Raw genomic sequence first — 19,664 nt, 5'->3', positions numbered from 1 at the left:
CTTATAAAGTTTATAACTACGGATTATTAATAGCCTTATAAGGTTTATAACTAGGGATTAAATAATATACTTATATAATAAAATATTATACTAAACTTATAAAAATTAACTATATTTAAAAAAAAGAAGCTAATTAAGTATATTCTTAACTTAAATTCTTCATCGTTTTTTTTATATTAATAATATTAAAAATATAGCTAATTAATTACTTATTAATTATAATACGCCCCCCTCCCTAATAAAGTAATCCGCTAGGGCCGTGCTATATATTACGTATTAAAAAAAGCTAGGTATATTACGCTCTATACCTAACTAATAATTAAAATAGCTCCTAACTTTTTATTATATAAAGTTTTTAAAGTTCTAGCTATTTAAAAAGCGAAATATACTTATTTTAATATATATAAAACTTCTTAATACTAGCCTACATATATAATTAAATCTTATATAGTGGGTTTTTTCCCGACTTTATAAGTATAAAAGATCGACCTTAACGGGATTAGGCTTTTAAAAAAAATTATATAATATAGTATACTTTTTAATTATATAATATATATAATATACCCTAAGTACGTACTTAACGTAATATAATAATTTCGATACGAAAACTATTATATAATTCAGAATAAGTAAGCTACTTTTTATATAGTAGTACTAATTAAAAAGCTTAATAATAAAGGTTAGCTATAAAAATTTAAAACGGCCCTTAATTATAGAGGTTCTAAACTTTAATAATAACGTAAAGGGTTTTTAAAAACAAAAGGGCTGAAAAGGCTAATATTTAGCTACTTTTTAAAGCTTATAAAGATTCTTTTTATTTTTATTATTTTTAATATTACCTAAAGCTACTTTTTATTTAAACTAAATAAATTTACTAAGTAAACTTATTAAACGAACTTATTAATATATAAACTACTACTCTACTTTTAATATATAGTTAATAACTAGCCGGCTAAAAATACCCTTTAATAAGTCCCCCCCTCTAGGGCTTAATAAATTAAGCCCCCTCGACGCCCTAGCTATCGTAACTAACGTAAGTATATTTAAAAAGTAATATAATACCTTTTAATAATATAGAATTTAGCTAAGGAATAATATAAACGCTGTAAATAACTAAGCTAATATAAATATTAAAATTTAATATATTAATATTAATTTAAAAACTATATTTTATAAAGCTAAAAATCCCTTTAATATAAGCTATATTATAAACAAAAGGAATATATAAAGGGTTTCTTAATTTTTAATAAGAAGGAGTATATAATAAAGGATCTAGCTATTTGTATAAATTAGTATTAAGAAGTTTTATATATGTTAAAATAAGTATAGCTCGCTCTCTAAACGGCTAGAACTTAGAGGATTATAATAAAGGATCGGGAGCTATTTTAATTAATAGTTAGGTATAGAGCGTAATATAGTCTATCGAGATAGTAAGAGTATATACTAATACTATATATTAATACTATGTAATTAATATCGAGAACCGCCCGAGTAACTAGTAAAGGCAGAATATAAAATTAAATAGAGCGTAATATACTTATTCTTCTTTAATACGTAATATATAGTACGGCCCCGGCGGATTGCTCTATCGGGGGGCTTAGAGCTTTTATAAAAAAGATCTTTTTATTTAACTAAACCCTAACGAACTCTTTTAATAAACAAGCCTATATTAAGAAATAATAATAATAAATAACTTAGTTAATTACCGTTAATAATATATCTAGCCGTAATTATAAACTTTATAAAAGGGAAAGTTAAAAAGGTAGAGAATTTTTTTAAAAAATAGTCTATTAAGATAATAAGAGTATTTATTAATATTATTATTACGACTTAATATATATATAACTAAAACCAGGGCCCGCCCCGTAGACCTATAGCGGCTATAATATACTATATATATAAAAAAATAGGAACGTAAAATAACTCTTATAAAATAAAAGAACTATAGATAAGTTATATATAGATAAGAAGTAGTAATTATATAATAAAATAATTATTATAATTATTTTAAATAATCGCTTATTAATATTCATTTAGTAATTACGTAATAAATAAAAGTATTTATTAATAAAGGATATATTTATAAGCGGATTCATATATATTATAAACTTAAGCCGGGCTTAGAATTAGACTTTTTATAGCTCTTTAGTAATTAACTTAGTATTAGATTTTATAATTATTTTTAACTATTTTAATTAAGAACCCCTTTTAATAAGACTATAATTAATTACTAAAGCCTGACTTATTTTACGTTTTATAAATATAGTTTTAAAAAAGCTATTTATAATTATAATACTACTTACTTAGTACTTATAGCCCTAATCTTTATTAATAAATTTATTATAACTAGCTAGTTATAATACTTTAATTCCCTTTGGGGTCCGGTCCGCTTTATTAAGGGCTATTTTCGTTTTTATAAATAAGCTAGTCTATTAGGGTTAATATTGAGTATTTTTATTACGTACTTTAATAAAACTTTATAACTGACTATAGCTAGCCGTAGCTATTACTAATTATTAACACTAACTAAACTTCAAATACTAATAACCCTATTATTATAATATATTAATCGCCCTTTAAATAACTAAAAACTACCCCCTACTTTCTATCTTTTTTAATAATATTAGATTTTTTTTTAATCTTTTTTAATTTATTTTTATATAGCGATTTCAAAACATTATTAGTACTTAGGAGTTAGTTAAGTATTTCGAGGTTATTATATTATATTAATTGAGTATTAATAAAAGTAAGACTTATATTAATATACGTATTTTAGATCTTTAAGTTAATACTATTTAATTTATATTCCTTAAAACGACCTTATTATAGTTCGGGGTCCTTTAGTATAATATTTATAAAATCGAGCTTTTAGCCCTTAAGGTATCCCTATAGATTAATAAGTTAACGTCTTAGTATTTAAGTTCTACTAGGGGGGCTGTGTTAGTTAGTTAGGCAGGCTATGTCCTATTTTTCCTAAACTAATCTAACTAATAAGAGGCTAGGGATTATTCCGACCGATTTTTATTACTACTAATTACCTATTTCTACTTCTATTTACTTATTTTAACTTACTTATTTTAACCTCGCTATTACTACTTATAAAAAATAAAACTATTATAACTTTTTAATAAAAATACTACTAATTAACTTAATTAACCTAATTACCCCTACGTAATATAAAAATTAAAGTTTATTAAAATCTCTTAATTACTATAATAAAAGCTAAAATAATTTTCGAATTATATAAGTTTATATAAGCCGGTTTTATATAAAGTTAGTAATAAAAAGCTAGAATTAATTACTTACCGTAGTTAGCTAAGAAAATTGCGTTTATCTTATTAGTTAGAAAAAGTAGGACATAGCCCGCCTAGCTAACTAATACAGCCCCCCTAGTAGAACTATAGTATTTTAATAAGATATATTTAAAGTTAAAGAATTAAATAATAATAATAATAATAATAATAATAATAATAATAGTAATAGCATAATAATAATAAATAGTAAGGGAAATAGCGTTTTTTAATTTTAATAAAAGAAACGAGGTAATAAATATATATATATATATATAAGTCGAAGTTAAAAACGTAGTAAATATTAATAAGGTTAGTATTTTACTTAATAATAGCGACGAGGGTATTTCCGATACTATATTATTATAAGTTATTATTACTTAGAGGGTAATAAACCTAGCTAAGTAAGTAGCTTATAAAGTAGTAGTATCGGGTACTTAATATTACTATTAATCCGTAATTATAAACTTTATAAAAAGGAAAGTTTAAAAAAGTAGAAAATCTAAAAAAATAGTCTAATGAGATAGTATAAGTATCTACTAATACTATATATTAATACCGTATAACTAATATTAAGAATCGCCTGAGTAGCTAGTAAAAGTAGAAATAAAAAACAAATAATACTTTAATTACTCTTATTTAGTAAGTTAACTTTAAAAGATTTATTAAGTAGTAAAAAGAACGACGACATTTTCTAAGACCTTAAGTAGTTTTTTATTTAACTCTAAAAAACTCATTAACTTAGCTAGCGAGCTAGCTAAAGTAGAGGATAACGAGATATTTAATATTACTTCTAACTCTAATAATAATATAGTTTTTAGAAAAGTAAACTATAAGAAAATATAACGTATTATTAAAAAGAGTAATAAACGTAATAAGGAACTTACGGAGCTTTTTTATAACAACTCCGCGTAAATAGTTATAACTCTAACCAAAAATAATAAAAATATTATTACCCTTTAGAATATAATTAACGAGGTTATAACTAACCTAGCCCCCCTAATAGAGCAATCCGCTAGGGCTATACTATATATTACGTATTAATCCCCCCGATAGAATAATCCGCCGGGGCCGTACTATATATTACGTATTAAGGAAAACTAAGTATATTTCGCTCTATACTTAATTACTAATTAAAATACTTAACTAACTCGACCGTTATCTCCCTTTTATTAATAGTTTTTAACTTTTTACCGCTTCTAGCTATTTAAAAAGTAAGCTATACCTACTCTAATATATATAAAACCTCTTAGTACTAGCCCGTATAAATAGCTAAATTTTATATTATATACTCCTTCTTATTAAAAATTAAAAAACCTTTTATATATGCCCTTATATCCCCCAGACAGAGCAATCCGCCGGGGCCGTACTATATATTACGTATTAAGGAAAACTAAGTATATTGCGCTCTATACTTAATTACTAACTAAAATAGTAGTTAACCGACTTAACTATTATTTTCTTTTTATTAACTCCCGACCTTCCCCTATACAAAGTTCTCTAAGTTCTAGCTATTTAGAGGGCGAGCTATACTTATTTTAATATATATAAGACCTCTTAATACTAACTTATATAAGTAACTAAATCTTATATTATATACTCTTTTTTATTAAGGGTTAAGGGGCCCCTTATATATTCTTTTATATTTATAATATAGCTTATATTAAAGGGATTTTTAATTTTATAAAGTATAATTTCTAAATTAATATTAATATACTAAATCTTAACGTCCGTATTAACCTAGTTATTTATAGCGTTCGTATTATTACTTGGCTAAATTCTATATTATTAAAAAGTACTTTATTAATCCTTAGGTATATTTATATTAATTATAATAGTTATAATTTTAAGTTACCTAAAGAGAGCGCCTAGCTCGAGAAAGATAGACTTATTAATAAGCATTTTTAAAAAGTTTTAACTTACTAATTACTAACTATATACTAAAAATAAGATAGGTTCTTATTAAAGTAATAGTTTATATATTAATAAATTTATTTAGTTTAAATAGAGCTTTAAGTAATATTAAAAATAATAAAAATAAAAAGAATCTTTATAAGCTCTAAGTAATGAATATTAGCCTATTTAGCCCTTTTTTTAAAAACCTCTATATTACTATTAAAGTTTAGAACCTCTATAATTAAGGGCCGCTTCTAACTATTATAACCGATTATTATAGCTAATTATCACGGCCGACCTCTACTATTTACCTTTTTAATTAGCGCCGCTATATAATAAAAAAAGTAGCTTACTTATCCCGAATTATATAGCGGTTTTCGTATTAAAATCACTATATTATATTAAGTACGTACTTAGGGCATATTGCGCGTATTATATAGTTAAAAAATATATTATGTTATATAATCTTTTTTAAAAGCGTAATTCCGTTAAGGTCGATCTTTTACGCCTATAAAGCTAGAAAAAAACCACTACATATTCCCTTATATTTATAATATAGCCTATATTAAAAAGATTTTTAATTTTATAAAATACAATTTTTAAACTAGCGTTAATATACCGGATTTTAATATTCATATTAGCTTAGTTATTTATAATATTTATATTATTACTTAGCCGGATTTTATATTATTAAAAAGTATTATACTACTCCTTAAGTATACTTATATTAATTATAATAGCTAGGGCGTTAAGGGGGCCTAAGAACTTATCGAGCCCTAAAAGGGGGGTCCTATTAAGGGGTATCTTTAGTCTTAGCCCACTAGTTACTAACTATATACTAAGAGAGTAAGTTCTTAATAAGTAGTAGTTTATATATTAATAAGTTTATTTAATAAGTTTATTTAGTAAATTTATCTAGTTTAAATAGAGCTTTAGGTAATATTAAAAATAATAAGGATAGAAAAAATCTTTATAAGCTCTAGTATAATAAAAGAGTAGCTAAATATTAGCCCTTTTAGCCCTTTTTTTTAAGAAACTCTACGTCGCTATTAAAGTTTAGAACCTTTATAATTAAAAGCTATTTTTAATTTTTATAACTAACCTTTATTATTAACCTTTTTAGCTAGCGCCGCTACGTAAATATATTACTTAGCTTATTATTGATTATTACGGCGCTAGGTACTGGGCCCCTTAGCGCCTAGGCCTTAGGTACTTAACGGACTACTTATAGGTTACGTAATTACTAAACCGCTAGGCCTAAAAGCCTAGCGCCCTAGATTCTACTTACTAGTTTACTTTTTCCCTTTTTACGTTAAGTTACGTTTATTAAGTTAATATAGTAGCGCTCTAACCTACTTTAAGTTCCTTTTTATAATATTACTTAACGTTATTTATAAACCTTATTTTTTGAAAATTAAATAATAATATTTTAATATATTAATCTATTATATTAATTAGCTATCCTTATTAAAAAAAAGCGTAATACTAAGTAATAGCTAACTAATCAATTATATAGAGTAATTAATATTTTTTAAATATATATACCCCCTTGATTAAATATTATAATCCGAAATAAGAGCCGAGGAGGGTAAATATTTTCTTATATTAATAATTTTTAATAGGGTCGCTACTTATATAAGTAGTACTAGAGTATTATAAGTATTAATAAAAATACTAAACTTTTTATATTTAACCCCCAAAGTCGACCTCTTTAATTAACCTATAAAATAGCTCTTACTTTTTATTATTTGTTTTTTTTATTTCTGCCTTTGCTGGCTGCTCGGGCGATTCTTAATATCGATTATACGGTAGTAATACATAGTATTAATAGATACTCCCACTGTTTTAATAGACTATTTTTTTTTGGATTTTCTACCTTTTTAACTTTCCCTCTTGCAAAGTTTATAACTACGGATCATTGACGGCTTACTTTTTATTATATAAACTAATTAACTTGAGTATTTCCGTTATATTAATATTAAGCTCGCGTCCCCTATTTAAATTTATAGTAAGGGCTTTTTTAATAATACTAAGTAATATAGTACTAACTTTAAATTTATTTAAAACCTATATAAATAGGATTAGGGCGTTACCCTCTAGGCCTAGGTCGAGAGCTAGTTAAAAATACGTATTACTTAGTACTACTTTAAATAAGTACTTATTTTTATAATTAGCTAGCTAAGTAATAGTACCGAGTAGCTTTATAAAATAACTAAAGAAAATATTAAGGTTATATATATAGTTATTATAGAGCTTTAAAATATTAAGAAGTAGTTAAACTACGCCCTTTATATTAATATTATATTTAATAAGTACGTTAAGTAGTTAGAGAATAGCTCCGTAGTTAGAATTAGTAATAATAAGCGTAGTAATAATACTTATTATATATTAGAGTAGTACCTTATTAAACTCGAAGTATAGGGTAACTATAAGAATACTTTAGCCTTAGTATACTAGCCCTTTTATAAATTTAAAATACTTAACGTCCCTATTTTTATTAATAACGACGATAATAAGGGCCTAAAGTTCCCTTATTAGTTTTAGTATATTACGAAGCGCCTTAAAAACGTAAACTTTAATATTAATAAATATTATTTAGCCCTTTGGGGTCCGGTCCGCCTCATTAGGGGCTATCTTTGCCTTTATAGGTAAGCTAGTTTATTAAGGTTAATATTGAGTATTTTTATTACGTACTTTAATAAAACTTTATAACTCACTATAGCCGGCTATAGCTATTAATACTAACTAAACTTAAGATATTAATAACCCCGCTACTATAATATATTAATCGCTTTCTTAATAGCCGAATATTACCCCTTACTTTCTTTTTTTTTTTTTTTTAATAATAACCTCTCTTTAATATTCTTATTTAATACGCTTACTTACGCTCTTTTTAAGCTCTTAATTATATTATTAAGTCTAGGCTTAGTTACATTTTATTATATTAGAAAGGTACCGATAAGAGTAACGCTTATTATAATATATTTATCCATTTTTTATAAGTTAATATTATTAATATAATATTTATTAAAGTAGTCTCTCTATAGCTCGGGATTATTTAGTATAATATTTATAAAATTAAATAACTTCTAGTTATTATAAAAGCCCTAAGGGTCAACGAGTTATTAATAACGTCTTGGTATTTTAATAAAGTATACTTAAAGTAAATAGTTAGATAGTGATAGTAATAATAATAGTAATAATAAAAGAAGTAGCGTTTTTTAACTTTAATAAAAGAAACAAAGTAATAAATATATATATATATAAATAAAATTAAAAGTGCGGTAGATATTATACTTATAGAGGTCGGTATTATTTAATAACGGTAACGAGGGCATCTCTAATACTACTATTATAAGCTATTATACTTAAAAAGGTAGCTAACTTAGCTAGGTGCGCGGGCTTATAAAGTAGTAGCGTTAAGTACTTAATATCGCCGTCCGTTAATAATCTATAATTATAAACTTTATACAAGGGAAAGTTAAAAGGTTAGAAAATTTAAAAAAATAGTCAATTAAGATAGTAGGAGTATCTATTAATACTATATATTAATAGCGTATAAACGACATTGAGAATCGCCCGAGTAGCTAGTAAAAGTAGAATATTAAAATAAATATTGTTTAAAGTACGTTATTAATAAAGTTAGTAATATTATAATAAAGTTTATTTACTTAATATTAGCTTTTAATAAGATTATTATTATAAACTAATTATTATGTAGGCTTAAGTTAGCTTATATTAGCTTTATTATTATAAACAACGCTAATTAAAAACTAAACTTCTTTTTTATTATTTTTAAAAATATTTATTAAAAGTGCTCTATTTTTACTAAGCTTGCTCGTATTAATAAGCTCTTTAAATCTTAATAAAAACGCCGTTTTTATAATAAGCTCCCTATTTATTTTAAAAACTAGGCTATTTTTAAGTATCTAAATAAGGACACGACTATTTAGAAATATACTAAGTACGTTACTTAGCTTATTAATATAATATGGCCCTTATTAATTAGTAATAAGGCCCTAAAGAGTATTATACTTACCCACACTACTTTTATTAAAAAAAGAAGACGTAGTATTACTAAGTAAAATACCCGTAGCCGAATTATTAATTATAAGACTATCCTTAAGGCTTTATATTAAAAGCTTAAGAATAGTAGCGCTTACTTGGTTTATAATAAACTTAGCTATACTTCTTAGGACTATTTTAAAAAGCTAAATACTACTATAGCTACTATCAATACTATTAATAAATAATACGCCTTAGGCTTGAAAAACTAGGCCCCCTAGTATAGATGATTTCCTAGCTAGGGGATAAGTATGAAAAAAAATAGAAAATTAGTAATTTATTTAGTAAAACTATAGAATTTTATAAGAGGGTAGCTTTTTAAAATCGAGCTTTTAATAATATTTAATAAATATAGAATTTATTTAAAAGCCTTATTTAATATAGGAGCTAATAGGTACGGATTTATAAATAACTACGTAACCTTATTATTATAAGATTTTTATCCCCCCGACGGAGCAATCCGCCGGGGCCGTACTATGTATTACGTATTAAGGAAAACTAAGTAAAATGCGGTCTATACCTAATTACTAACTAAAATAGTAATTAACTAACTCGACTATTATCTCCTTTTTATTAATAGCTCTTAACCTTTTATTACGTAAAGTCCTCTTAAGTTCTAACTACTTATAGGGCAAGCTTTACTTACTTTAACGTATATAAGACCTCCTAGTACTAGCTTATATAAGTAGTTAGATCTAATATAATCTATTCTTTTATATAAGTATTATTATTACCTAGGGGGTCTTATAAGAGCTATTTAAAGCGCCGGCTTATTACTCTAACTTTATATATTTCTAGCCTATTTATTATAATTATTATAACTAAGCTAGTATTAATATACTAAATCTTAATATTTATACTAACCTAGCTATTTATAGCGCTTATAATATTACTTAACTAAATTCCGTACTATTAGAAAGTACTTTACTAATCCTTAAGTATATTTCTTTTTTTTGTTTCTACCTTTACTAGCTACTCGGGCGATTCTTAATATTAATTATATAATAATAATATATAGTATTAATAGATACTCTTACTATCTCGATAGACTATGTTTTTTTAGATTTTCTACCTTTTTAACTTTCCTTCTTATAAAGTTCATAATTACGGATTATTAATAGCGATATTAAGCGCCCGACGCTACTACTTTATAAGCCTACCGCGTACCTAGCTAAGTTAGCTACTTTTTTAAATAATAGTAGCTTATAATAGTAATATTAGAGATGCCCTCGTTGCCGTCGTTAAATAATATTAACCTTATGATATTTACTTTTTAATTTTACTTATATATATACACATTCGTTAGCTCGTTTCCTTTATTAAAATTAAAGACGCTTTTTTTACTATTTATTATTATTATACTATTACTATTACTATCTAACTATCTACTTTAAGTATACTTTATTAAAATACTAAGACGTTATTAATAACTTATTAACCCTTAGGGCTTCTTTAATAGTTAAAAGTTATTTAATTTTATAAGTATTGTACTAAACGACCCCGAGCTATAAAAAGACTATTTTAATAAATATTATATTAGTAATATTAACTTATAAAAAATAAATAAATATATTATAATAAACGTCGCCCTTATTGGCGCCTTTTTAATATAATAGAGTATAAATAAGCCTAGACTTAATAATATAATTAAGAGCTTAGAAAGAGTATAAGCGAGCATATTAAATAAGAATATTAAAGAGAAGTTATTATTAAATAAGATAAAAAGAGAAAGTAAGGGGTAGTATTTAGCTATTAAGAAGGCGATTAATATATTATAATAGCGAGGTTATTAGTATTTTAAGTTTAGTTAGTATTAATAATTAGTAACGGCTACGGCCAGCTATAGTTAGTTATAAAGTTTTATTAAAGTACGTAATAAAGATACTTAATATTAACCCTAATAGACTAGCTTATTTATAAAGGCGAAGATAGCCCCTAATGAGGCGGACCGGACCCCAAAGGGTTAAGTATATTTATATTAACTATAATAATTATAGTATTAAGCTAGCTAAAGAGGGCGCCTAGCTTAAGAGGGGTAGACTTATTAATAGGCATTTTTAGAGAGTTCTAACCTACTAATTACTAACTATATACTAAGAGGTTCTTATTAAAATAGTATTTTAACTAGCTAACTTCTTAACTAGTAATCTAATTAGCTATTTAAGTAGTAGTTTATATATTACTAAGTTTATTTAGTAAATTTATTTAGTAAATTTGTTTAGTAAATTTATTTAGTTTAAATAGAGAGTAGCCTTAGGTAATATTAAAAGTAATAAGGATGAAAAGAATCTTTACGAGCTTTAAAAAGTAGTAAATATTAGCCTATTGAGCTTTTTTTTTAAAAAACCTCTACGTTATTATTAAAGTTTAGAACCTCTATAGTTAAAAAAGGCCGCTTCTAACGATTATAGCTAATTATTATAAGTTCTACTAGGGGGGCTATATTAGTTAGCTAGGCAGGCTATGTCCTATTCTTCTTAAACTAATCCGATTGATAAGAGGCTAGGGATTATTCTAACTAATTTCTACTATTACTAATTACCTACTTCTACTTCTAGTTACTTATTTTAACCTACTTACTTTAACCTTACTATTACTATTAATAAAAAGTAAAGCTATTACGACTTCTTAATAAAAGTATTACTAATTAACCTAATCAACCTAATTACCCCTACGTAATATAAAAATCGAGGTTCGTTAAGATCTCTTAATTATTATAATAAAAACTAAAATAATTTTTAAATTATATAAGTTTATATAAGCCGGTTTTATATAAGGTTAGTAATAGAAAACTAGAATTAATTACTTACCGTAGTTAGCTAAGAAAATCGTGTTTATTTTATTAATTAAAAAAAGTAGAACATAGCCCGCCTAGCTAACTAACACAGCCCCCCTAGCAGAACTTATTATTATAACTAATTATTATAGCTAACTTCTATTATTAACCTTTTTAACTAGCGCCGTTATATAATAAAAAGGGTAGCTTATTTCTTCCAAATTAAATAGTAGTTTTCGTATTAAAATTATTATATTACGTTGAGCGCGTACTTAGGATATATTATACATATTATATAGTTAAAAAGTATACTATATTATATAATTTCCTTTAAAAGCGTAATCCTATTAAGGTCGATCTTTTGTACTTATAAAGCCGGAAAAAAACCACTATATAAGATTTTTATATAGCCCTATTTAGTAAATTACTATACCTTATTCTTATTATTAGATTTAATAGCGAACGATTAAAAAACGCTAGTATAATATAGACTACTAACCTATATATCAATTATTAAGTCTTTTTAAAAAATACCCCTATTCTAACTTAATATAGGGTACTACGACTTAATTTTAAGATAGAAATAGTTTAAGTATTATAAAGTTAACCTAAATATACGCCGTAAGTACTTAATACAGCCCGAGGATTTATTATTATAAAATACCCCCTTTATTATCATTAGGGATATAAAAGACCTATCCCTTTAGGGTCCGGTCCGCCTTATTAGGGGCTATCTTCGCCTTTATAAATAAGCTAGTTTATTAGGGTTAATATCGAGTTTCTATTACGTACTTTAATAAGACTTTATAATTAACTATAGCCGGCCGTAGCTATTACTAATTTTTAATACTAACTAAACTTAAAATATTAATAACCCTACTACTATAATATATTAGTCGCCTTTTTAATAGCTAAATACTACCCCTTACTTTTTATTTTATTTTATTTAATAATAACCTCTCTTTAATATTCTTATTTAATATACTTACCTACGCTCTTTTTAAGCTCTTAATTATATTATTAAATCTAAGCTTATTTATATTACTTTATTATATTAAAAAGGTATTAATAAGGGTAATACTTATTATAATATATTTATTTATCTTTTATAAGTCGATATTATGGATATAGTATTTATTAAGGCGGTCTATTTATAGCTCGGGGTTATTTAGTATAATACTTATAGGATTAAACTTCTAGCTATTAAGGAAGCCCTAAGGGTCGACGAGTTATTAATAATATCTCGGTATTTTAATAAAGTGTGCTTAAGTAGGTAGATAGTTAGATAGTAATAATAATAGCGTAATAGTAATAAATAGTAAAGGAAGTAGCGTCTTTAACTTTAATAAAAGAAACGAGGTAATAAATATATATATATATACGAGTTAATCCGTGGTTGTGAACTTTGCAGGAGGGAAAGTTAAAAAGTTAGAAAATCTAAAAAAATAGTCTAGCGAGACAGTGTGAGTATCTACTGATACCGTGTATTAATACCGTGTAACCGATATTGAGAATCGCCCGAGCAGCTAGTAAAGGCAGAATACCAAAACAAATATATACGAGTTAAAGTTAAAAGTATAATAAATATTATAAGGTTAGTATTATTTTTAATAATAGTAACGAGGGTATTTTTAATACTATTATTATAAGCTATTATTACTTAGAAAGGTAGTTAACTTAGCTAAGTACGCAGGCTTATAAAGTAGTAGCGTTACGTACTTAATATTACTATTAATAATCCGTAGTTATAAACTTTATAAGAGGGAAAGTTAAAAAAGTAGAAAATTTAAAAAAATAGTTTATTAAGATAGTAGGAGTATTTATTAATACTGTATATTAATACTATATAATCAATATCAAGAATCGCCCGAGTAGTTAGTAAAGGTAAAAAAACAAAAAAACAAATAAAAGACCTATATATCCCTAAAGTTATTAATATATAATACTAAATCGATACTAAATAATAATAAAAAATATTCGAGATAAATATAGTACGCTATAATAAATAATTATAAAAGAAGTGGGCACTACCTAAACTTATTTAAATATTTTATCAACTATAAGGCTCGTAAAACCGACATATATAACGCTTTAATAGCCGTTAATGATCCGTGGTTATGAACTTTGTAAGAGGGAAAGTTGAAAAGGTAGAAAATCTAAAAAAAAATAGTCTATCGAGACAGTGGGAGTATTTATTAATACTGTGTATTACTACTGTGTAATCGATATTGAGAATCGCCCGAGCAGCTAGCAAAGGCAGAAATAAAAAACAAATAACGCTTTAATAATATTAAAAATACTTGAAAAATAAACCGCGTACTTATTAATAAGTTATTAACCTCCCTAATAAAAACTCAACCCGTATAGACTTTTATTTAGTATAAAAAGTTCGATACTACTTTAAATATTATTTTTATTAACGCCCTAGCGTTTAAGATTAATTTAAAGTGCGAGGATATAGAACTAGGCTTTATATTATTATATAAGCTAGACTATATAATTAAGAATAAGTAATTAAAATAAGAGGACCCTTTAAAAAATAATAATTAAGAGACTTAAGATCTTATTACTATAACGCTTTTAGAGGTATTAAAGCCTTAGATTAATATTTTTAATAAAGTAGTAAGTAATATGCTAGTACTATATTATAACTATAATTATAAGATAGAACTCGTAGAGGGTAATTAGGAAAAGCTTATTTATTACCCCCTCTGTCAATAATTAGTACCCGAGCTAGAGGTAACTAGAGCCTACTTTTTAAAATATTTTCATAAAGGATTTATTAAGCTTAGTAACGCGCCCTTTATATTATTAATACTATTTATTAAAAAGTATAATAATAGCTTACGATTTTATATTAATTTTAAAAAGCTAAACGAGATTATAAAAAAGGATTAGTACTTTTTATTTTTAATTAATAAGATATTAATATAGTTAAGCCGAGCTAAAGTATTTATTAAGCTCGATATTAAATAAGCCTTTTATTATATTTACCTCGACCCTACTTTAGAAGACCTTATAACCCTTTATATTTATTACGGGGTATATAAATATAAAGTACTACCCTTTAGCTTTTATAATAAGCTAGCTACGTATTAGTAATATATAAACGACGTATTAATAAAGTATCTGAACGATTTTTATATTATATATATAAATAATATCCTAATTCTTTTAAATAACTAAGTACGTTACGAAAGTACTAAATTACTTATAAAAAGTAAAATTATAAGCCGATATTAAGAAGTACGAATTTAGTATTACTATTATAAAGTACCTAGGGTTCGTACTTAATACTAATAATATATACCTTAACGAGGGTAAGGTCTCTATTATAAAGAATTAAAAGCTATTTATATTACTTAAAAGTATTTAATCGTTCCTCGGCTTTTATAATTTTTATGAAAAGTTTATAAAGGACTACGGGTACCTAGCTAGACCTCTAATAAAATTAATAAATAAGGGCGTACTTTTTTAATTTAATATTAATTATAATACCGCGTTTAAAGCGCTTAAACTAGCCCTTATAACGGCGTTTATATTCCGTTATTTTAGGCCCGAGCTATTTATATACTTAGAAACTAATATATTATACTTAGTATATACCAGAGCCCTAGTTTAATAATAAATAGATAATAGCTCATAATACCCCGTAACGTTCTATTTAAAGACTATAAATAGTACAGAGCTTAACTACGCTATATATAATAACAAGATATTAATAATAGTTATTTATTTAAAGGAGTAGCGCGCGAAGCTAGCTAGTTATTATTAAAAATTTAATATTATTATAGATTACTAGCCGCTTCTATTTTTTATAATAAAGTACCTTTTTAATTTATAATAAGCCCGCTAGGCTAGCGCCCTAGCTAATTTTAATTTTTAAATTTAGTATTATTTAAAATAGGAAAATATACTTATTAACGTATTATTAAAAAAGAACGAGGATATTAGGACTTAATAAGTACTAAAAGAGGCTAACTAAACTTAAGGTTTATTATTATTAAAGCTATTATTATTAAATATTATTACTAAGTTATAAATATTATTAAAGAACGTAGCGTAGTAGCCCGAGCTTATTATTAAGTCCTTTATATTAAAAAACGAGCTTTAGAGATATTTACTAGTTAAAAAAGTACTAGAGCTTAGTTATAACTTAGTAATAACGTTATTTATTTTAATATAAGCGCTAGTTACTAAGGGCTACGAGCGCTAGAAAATTTAGAATAACGGATTATTTATAATAAATAATAAGCTCGTTATACCCGAGGAAGATAACTTATATATTATAATTATCTATAAGGTTTATAAATAAAAGCTCTTTACGTACTTAGGGTATAATAAAATAGTTAAAATTATTAAGTAACGGTACTACTAGCCGAGCTTTACGGTAAATATATATTAATATATGTTACGAAGGTAACTTTGTTTACCTTATTATTCGCCTTATGATCGATATTACGTAAGCAAACTATATACCATATTAATCTACGATTTCTGTAGATTATTATAGGTATTGATTATGTAAGCAATACTGCTTATATAAGCTTACGTGAGCAGTGGAAAGTACTGGAAGGTAACTGAATAATCTGGAATTTACTCGAGGCGGAATTACGTACTACGATTACGCATTCACTTACGTATACGCTTATTAATTATATTATAATTAATAAGCAATGGAATATTCTAGTAGGAGGTTTTTATGCCTATATGTAGGCGTGTATTTGCCTACCTAGACCTTTCGTTAAGCAAGCAACTTCTCATATAGTAATTCAACTATATTACTCTCTTTACTATAAAAACCTCTTTTATATACGCTTATGTCCCCTATATTCATATATTCTTGCTTCTATATGAATATTCACTTTTTATATTCTTTATAAGAATATCCCGCATTACCTCGTTAAAGCTATACGTGCTAGAATATATAATCCGTGGTTGTGAACTTTGCAAGAGGGAAAGTTGAAAAGGTAGAAAATCTAAAAAAAAAGATAGTCTAGCGAGACAGTGTGAGTATCCATTGATACCGTATATTAATACCGTGTAAACGATATCGAGAATCGCCCGAGCAGCCAGCAAAGGCAGAATACAAAAATAAATATATTAATATATTAAAAACTATTATATATATTATTATTCTTAAAAACCCTATAATAGGCCCTTAGGAGAGCTAAGGCCTTTACTTGTACTTAACTATTTATAATAATATATTTTAATAAACTTTATAATAGTACCCCTAGACTAGAAGGGCTATAATATAATATATATTATAATTAATAAACTAAATAAAAAGGCTATTTTAATACCCTATTATAAAACTATTACTACGTAGGATATAAATAAGATATTTTATAAACGAGTATTACTAATCTTTAGGCTACCTAAGACTATTATTTCTAACCACGGCCCTTAGTTTATATTAAATTTTTAAAAAAAGCTATAAACTTTATAATATTAAGCTATAGTTATTAATAATAAACTACTTATTTGTTTTTTATTTTTACTTTTACTAGCTACTCGGGCAATTCTTAATATTACTTATATAGTATTAATATATAGTATTAGTAAATACTCTTACTATCTCGTTAGGCTAATTCTTTTTAAAGATTTTACTTTTTCAAACTTTCTCTTTTATAAAGTTTATAATTACGGATTAATAGCGATATTAGGCGCGATATTATTACTTTATAAGCTTACGTCTATTTAGCTAAGTTTATAGCCCTTTAGGTAATAGTAGTTTATAATAATAATATTAGAAATACTATTATCGCCGTTACTAAAAATGGCTAGCGCCGACCTTACGTCTACACTATTTTAATTTTACTTACGTATATATATATATTTATTACCTCGGTTTTTTTATTAAAATTGAAAAACGCTACTTCTTTTGCTATTTATTATTATTACGCTATTGCTATTGCTATTACTATCGAATCGTTTACTTATTTTTAGATATATATTATTAAAATACTAAGACGCTAATAACTTATTAACCTATAGGGATACTTTAGGGGATATACTTAGTAATTCGATCTTATTAGTATTATATTAAAAAACCCCGAACTATAATAAGGTCGTCTTGGAAAATACGGATTAGATATTATTAACTTGAAGATCCGAAATACGTATATTAATATAAATATTACTTTTATTAATACTTAATTAATATAATATAGCCTTAATAAAATACCTAATTAATTATAGAGTATAATTAATACCTTAATATTATAGTAATAGAATAAGAGGTTTAGAGAAATTAAAAAGAATATTTTAGAATTATTAAATAAATTAGAAAATAAGAGGTAGGTTTTAGTTATTTAGAGGGTAATTAATATATTATAATAGGATCGTTAGTATTTAGTAACGGTTACGGCCGGCTATAGTTAGTTCTAAAGTCTTATTAAAGTACGTAATAGAAACTCAATATTAACTTTAATAAACTAGCTTACTTATAAAGGCGAAGATAGCCCCTAATGAGGCGGACCGGACCCTAAAGGGAATAAACTACCTATAAATAGATAGTTAAATAGAGATCTTAAATTAGTATATATTTTAATAATTACGGCCCCTAGTTAATTATTATTAAAATAATTAAAGTAATATATTACCTATAATAAACTTTATTTACGTAGCTTAATTTAGTAAAACTACGGGGCTATTACTTTATAAGGTCGAATTTAGTTACTAACCTCGACTATTTTTTAACTAAGCTGCTAAAACCTAGCGCTTTAACTTAACTAAAAAAAAGCTTAATTATATTAAGGCTTAGAAAATAGCCTAGGGTATTTATAAAGCTTAGGAGATTACTAGAGGTAATATAAACACTACCTAAGTAAGATGTTAAAAGTATACTAACTGTTATTAACGGCTTAATAACTTAAAATTTAGTAATAGAGTATTTATCAACGTATCTTATTAAAAAACCTAAGATATTAATAAATTATAATAGCCCTAGGCTAGCCCCTAGCTTATTATTAATACTAGCCTAAGTAATATATAAATTATAAATCTATTTATAAAAAATAAAACCTACCTAGTTTTTTACTTAAGTAAACTAAAAAAGGCTATGGAGGACCCCCTATTTAGATAATACTAAGACCCCCCGCTATTAGTCCTTTATAACTCTAACGAGCTTAAGTATAAGGTTTTATTTATTTTTATATTCTGCCTTTACTAGCTACTTGGGCGATTCTTAATATCGTTTATATAGTATTAATATATAATATTAGTAAATACTTATACTATCTCGCTAGATTATTTTTTTTAAGTTCTACTAGGGGGGCTATGTTAATTAACTAGGCGGGCTATGTCCTACTTTTTCTAACTAATAAGATAAACGCGATTTTCTTAGCTAACTACGGTAAGTAATTAATTTTAGTTTTTTATTACTAGCCTTATATAGAACTAGCTTACGTAAACTTATATAATTCGAAAATTATTTTAGTTTTTATTATAATAATTAAGAGATCTTAACGAACCTTAATTTTTATATTATATAAAAATAATTAAATTAATTAGGTTAATTAGTAATACCTCTATTAAAAAGTCGTAATAGCTTGACTTTTTATAAATAATAACGGCGAGGTTAAAGTAAATAAGTTAAAATAAGTAAGTAAAAATAGAAGTAAGTAATTAAT

The sequence above is a fragment of the Colletotrichum lupini genome, chromosome 11 (genome assembly GCF_023278565.1).
Source record: "Colletotrichum lupini chromosome 11, complete sequence".
Classification (NCBI taxonomy): domain Eukaryota; kingdom Fungi; phylum Ascomycota; class Sordariomycetes; order Glomerellales; family Glomerellaceae; genus Colletotrichum; species Colletotrichum lupini.
Note: the sequence above shows the minus strand (reverse complement) of the source record.